This window comes from Macaca nemestrina, chromosome 11 (genome assembly GCF_043159975.1).
Source record: "Macaca nemestrina isolate mMacNem1 chromosome 11, mMacNem.hap1, whole genome shotgun sequence".
NCBI lineage: Eukaryota > Metazoa > Chordata > Mammalia > Primates > Cercopithecidae > Macaca > Macaca nemestrina.
In genome coordinates this window covers 92078522-92084521 of record NC_092135.1, presented here as the reverse complement: position 1 = coordinate 92084521, position 6000 = coordinate 92078522, and positions in this window count along the sequence as shown.

Here is a 6000-nt window from a genome sequence, read left to right as displayed (position 1 = left end):
AACAAAAAACAACAAAAACTGTACTATGAGAGACCACAACCATGCATTTTAAATAGCATCCTTTTATTCATGTAGTACACTTCAAAAACAGTACTGGTGCAGTTGAAAAACAGATATAATTCAATACAATGACAATTTTCCAAGTGACTACATGCAGTATGCATATATTTTAATGTATGATATATTTTAATAAAATATATCAGATAATCCCTGTCTGTTCCTTACATATTGAGTTAATAAAGTTTACCTAAGATACTTCACAGGCAAAACCAAATAAATCTTGAAGAGCCAGTTTTATATATTGCCATAATCTTTTAAGAACCATTAATATTAAACATTAATGGCATTTTTATCAATTTTACCTAAGGTTATAGACTCCCTCCAAAGTAACTTTCCTATTAGCTGTGTTCATCTCCTCTGTCTCTTAAGGGAGCCATAATCAAGTACTAGTCTATTAATATGTTTTAGGTTGTTAGGTATCTATAACCCAGGTGATTAAGTCATATGTTAAAAATTTACAGAGCCAAGAGTCAATTCAGCAAATGATTAAACAATTGTAAATACACATGCACTCAACAACCAAGTACACAAATATATAAATACTATTAGAACTAAAGGGACAGATAGATTCCAATAATAATTGGGTACATTACCACCCCACTTTCAGCAGTTACACCAGTGATAACATATAGTAAGGACTGCAGCTTGGGCAAAAGAAGTAGGGAAAAATGTATTACTAGTAGAATCAAGTAAACTTGATGACTGATTGAATGAGATAAGGAATAATCAAATATATGCAAGGTTTATAAAGGAAAATGTACATTATTACAAAAGTCTATTATATCCTGATAAAATATAGAGGAACATGTTAATGTTATTTCCTATATTTTCCATAACAATGTAGATAAAATGTAACACTGTACCAGTTTTCTTTCCATTATGCACAATATTATTATAAACACATTATAGTTCTTCTTAATTATAATATTAAGTTTCTTTGTTTTTTTAATTGAGAAATTCACCTAGTCAATTCATTTGTATTGGCTCATGTATGTAATTGTATGTTAATTATTTCTGAGAGGTTATTTTGTATGGTACTTTTTCTTAATTCTTTAAAGAAAAAAATTTGGATAAAATTACCCACAAAGACATTACATGAGAATCAGCATTCTTCTCTAATATGAAACACTTATATATGTGTGAATGATTATATAACAAAAATCTTAAAATTAAAAATTAGAGAAAAAGCTTTTATGTAGAGGCATAACTCATTTTGTTGTGCTTCACATAATTGTGCTTTACAGCTAAGTGCTTTTTATAAAGTGCATTTGTGGAAACTCTGAAGCCAATAAGTCTATCAGTGTCATTTTCCAACAGCATATGCTCATTTCATGTCTCTGTGTCATATTTTAGTAATACTCATAACATTTCAAATTGTATTATTATTATTATTATTGAGAGAGGAGGTAGTTAGAGGATGGCTAGGCAGATAGAGAGAGTCTTGGGAGAGGAAAAACACCCATGGGACCACACCCTCACTGCCCTGCAGTTAGTTGTAATAAATGTGATTAAGAAATTCCTCTAATGCCAGAATGTTTGCTCAGAAGGGACTGTCCCAACCTAGGCACAGGTGCAATAAATCAACTTAAATGTCCCTGACTTAACCCAGATCATTATAATATCATTAACATGATATTAGCATTGTGGTTTTAGCCACCACCCCCACACTGACATGGGTTTCACTTAGGCACTCAAGGGTAATAACCAAGAAGTAGCTATAGCCAACCCCAGGCATGTGCATATGCAACACCCATGGTGGGGAATGTTATCCCCCTCCTTAGGGTAGAACCCACAGAAGACTTCCTTGACTTTGCCACATAAAAGACTCAGAACTCAGCCCCATATCTGGCAACCCTCTATGGCTCCCCCTCTCACTGCTGAAAGTTTTTCTGTTGCTTAATAAACCCTACTCTCATTTCTCACTCTCCAGTGTCCCTGTACCTTATTCTTCTTGGTTGAGGGACAAGAACTCAAACCTAGCTGAACTAAGGAGTAAGGAGGTGCAACATTATCTGTTATGGTGATCCGTGGTTAGTGATCTTTGATGTTACTATTGCAGTTGTTTTTGGGGTACTATGAATTATGCCCATATATTTGAAAGCAAACTATATTAATAAATGTTGTGTGTGTGTGTTGACTGTTTCATGGACCAGTCATATTCCTGTCTCTCTCCCTTTCCTCAGGCTTTCTTATTCCCTGAGACACAACAATATTAAAATTAGGCCAATTAATAACCATAAAATGGCCACTAATTATTCAAGTGAAGAGTCATATGTCTCTCACTTCAAATCAAAAGATACATATGGCAAAACTTAGTAGAAAGACATGTTAAAAGCCAAAATAGATTGAAGGGTAAGCCTCTTGCACCACTTAGTCAAGTTGTGTATGCAAAGGAGAAGTTATTAAAGGAAATTAAAAGTGCCACTGCAGTGAACACACAAATGATAAGAAAGTGAAGCAGTCTTATTGCTGACATGGAGAAAGTTAAAATCACAACATTCCCTTAAGTCAAAACCTAAACCAAAGTAAGATCCTAACTCTCTTTAATTCTATGAAGGCTGAAAAGTAAAGAAACCACAGAAGAAAAGTTCGAAGCTAGCAGAGCTTGGTTCATGACATTTAAGGAAAAAAGCCATATCCATAATAAAGAAGTGCAATGTGAAGCTGCAAGTACTGATGTAGAAGCCGTAGCAAGTTATCTAGAAGATTTAACTAAAATCACTGATTAAAGAGGCTAAACAAAATAACAAATTTTCATTGAAGATGAAACAGCCTGATATTGGGAGCTGAGATAGCTGACTAGATGCAGCCAGGAAGTCCATCACCTACCAAGAGACCAGATCAAAGAAGACTGGCACACTCTGAACAGATCTTTGAAAGAAAGGCATCGACAGTGGACAGAGGAAGGATGCAGACTCTGGGCTGAAGACAGGGGAAGCTGGGAAGGAGTGAGATAAATAGTCCAGGAGTGGCCAATCCTTGCCACTGGCCTCTGAAATCTTGGCTAGAGGAGGCCTCACAACACCCACAGACATTTAAACTGACAGGGAGTGATTTTTGAAGAGGTCACAGGGAATGGTCTGTAGCCTGTTTAGAGCCCAGAGGATATGGCACAGAAATGGCTGTCATGTGAGCATGGCCAGGAACACCCATCCCCTAGGGCTCATCATGCTCCTCTAGATGGTATTAGACTTTGTTTACTGTTGCATCTGAACAGAGCAGGGCTATCTTGCCCATGGTACACAGTCAATCTTATATAAATGCCCCCTTGTTTGCTAGACTCTCCTGCGGTCCTTGCCTGACCAGGCCTACTTTCAGTGTAGCCTTGGATGCCCAAACAGGATGCTTCTGGCAGCTGCTGCCATAGATCCTTTGCTGGCAGACCATGTCATATCGTCAGAGAGTTCCAGCAGGTGATTCCCCCATCAAGTGTGCACATCCACCCACAGCATCCCTAATTGCAGCCTCCCCCCACTGCTTTGCTGATGTGCACTTGCCTGCAGCCCTCCATTGTTTTATCAGCACACGTGTATCCTGCTGACCCCCCAGCCCCATCAGCAACCTGCCCTTGCAGGAATACCAATACCCCACCCACACTGACACATGCATACACCTCACAGTGCTGCTGCTTTTGCCAGCAGGCATGCATGAACACCCCATTCTGCCTCCACTGACACCCTGGCCCACTGCCCCACATGTACTCTGCTGTGCCGCTGCTGCTGCTTGCACCTTTTGTAAGTGCAGACCCCACTGCCACCACATCAGCACATTGGCCAGGAACTCCTGTAAGAGTGCTGTAGCCAGTAGATTTGGAACATCTAGGCCCCTCCAGCAGAGCAGCTGCTTAACCTAGAAGGGCCATAAAAAAAAGCAGTGAGCCAGGTACCAACCCCCCAGGATTAGAGCACCAGGCCAGAAGTTCTGAACTGAGCCTTTTGGGAGGTGACAACATGCTAGCAGCCCTCATTCTCAGCACTTCCTTGACCTCGGCATCCACTCTGGCGGCGCTTGAGGAGCCTTCAGCCCACCGCAGCACCGTGGGAGCCCCTCTCTGGGCTGGCTGAGACCGGAGCCACCTCCCTCTGCTTGCGGGGAGGTGTGGAGGGAGAGGCACCGGCTGGAACCTGGCTGCTGGCTGCAGGCCAGTGCCAGTTCTGGCAGGCATGGGCCTAGGCTCGGGCTCGGAGGGCTGCACACTGAGTGGACCGCCTGCGCTGCCGGCCCAGGGCAGTGAGGGGCTTAGCACCTGGGCCAGCATCTGTGGTTGCCTGGGTCCCCCAGCAGTGCCTGCCCACTGGACTGCACTCAAATTCACGCTAGGTTTAGCTGCCTTCCCGCAGGGCAGGGCTCAGGACCTGCTACCCGCCATGTCTGAGCTCCCCGGCTGCAGTGGGCACCACCCCCTGCTCCGTGGCGTGGGGTCCCATTGACCCTGGAAGGCTGAGGAGTGCAGGCAAGGCTCAGGAGGGGCGGGCAGCTCTGCCTGCTGCCCCACTCAGGATCCACTAGGTGAAGCCAGTTGGGCTCCTGAGCCAGATGGGGACTTGGAGAACTTTTATATCTAGTCGGAGGATTGTATGTGCACCAATCAACACTCTGTATCTAGCTAACCTAGTGGGGACTTGGAGAACTTTTCTGTCTAGCACTCTGTGTCTAGCTCAAGGATTGTAAATGCACCAATCAGCACTCTGTGTCTAGCTCAAGGATTGTAAATGCACCAATCAGCACTCTGTCCAAAATGGACCAATCAGCTCTCTGTAAAATAGACCAATCAGCTCTCTGTAAAATGGACCAATCAGCAGGATGTGGGTGGGATCAGATAAAGAAATAAAAGCAGGCTGCCCCAGCCAGTCTGTGGTAAGCCATGCGGATCTCCTTCCCAGTGTGGAAGCTTTGTTCTTTGCTCTTTGCAGTAAATCTTGCTGCTGCTCACTCTTTGGGTCAATGCTGCCTTTATGAGCTGTAACACTCACTGCAAAGGTCTGCAGTTTCATTCTTGAAGCCAGCGAGACCAGGAACCCACCGGGAAGGCGGAACAAACTCCAGACACACCATCTTTAAGAACTGTAACACTCGCCGGGAGGGTCTGCGGCTTCATTCTTGAAGTCAGTGAGACCAAGAACCCACCAATTCCGGACACACTTTGGCCCCTGAAATCTTTCAGAAACGAAGTGAGTCAGCTGAACGCACGTTATATCACACTCAAACCCTTAAGGGCATCAAATAATATAAAATATATTTTTAAAAAATGATCAAAGTGACAGAAACTTCACAAATTAAAGGAGCATCAACCCATATAAGTGAGAAAGATTCAGTGTAAGAACTCTGGCAACTCAAAAAGCCAGGCTGTCATCTTACCTCCAAACAGCTGCACTAGTGTCCCAGCAATGGTACATAAACAGGGTGAAATGGCTGAAATGACAGACTTGTAAATTAGAATCTGGATAGGAATGAAGATCATTAAGATTCAGGAGACAGTTGAAATGCAATCCAGGGAATCTAAGGAATTCAATAAAACAATACAAGAGCTGAGAGACAAAATAGCCATGCTAAGACAGAACCAACTGAACTAAGGTAGATGAAAAACTCACCACACGAATTTTAAAATACAATCAGAAGTATTAACAATGGAATAGACTAAGCTGAGGAAAGAATCTCAGAGCTCAAAGACCAGTTATTCAAATTAACTCAGTCCCATAAATATTAAGAAAAAAGAATTACAAATGAAGACCTCTGAGAAACATGGGATTATGTAAAGAGACTAAATCTACAATTTATTGACATCCCTGAAAGAGAGGGAAAGAAAGTAAGCAGCTTGGAAAACATAATTGAGGATATTATTCAAAAAAATTTTCCCAATCTTACTAGAGATCTTCATTCAAATATCGGAAATACAGAGAAACCCTCTAAGACACCATACGAGATGACCATCCCCAAGAT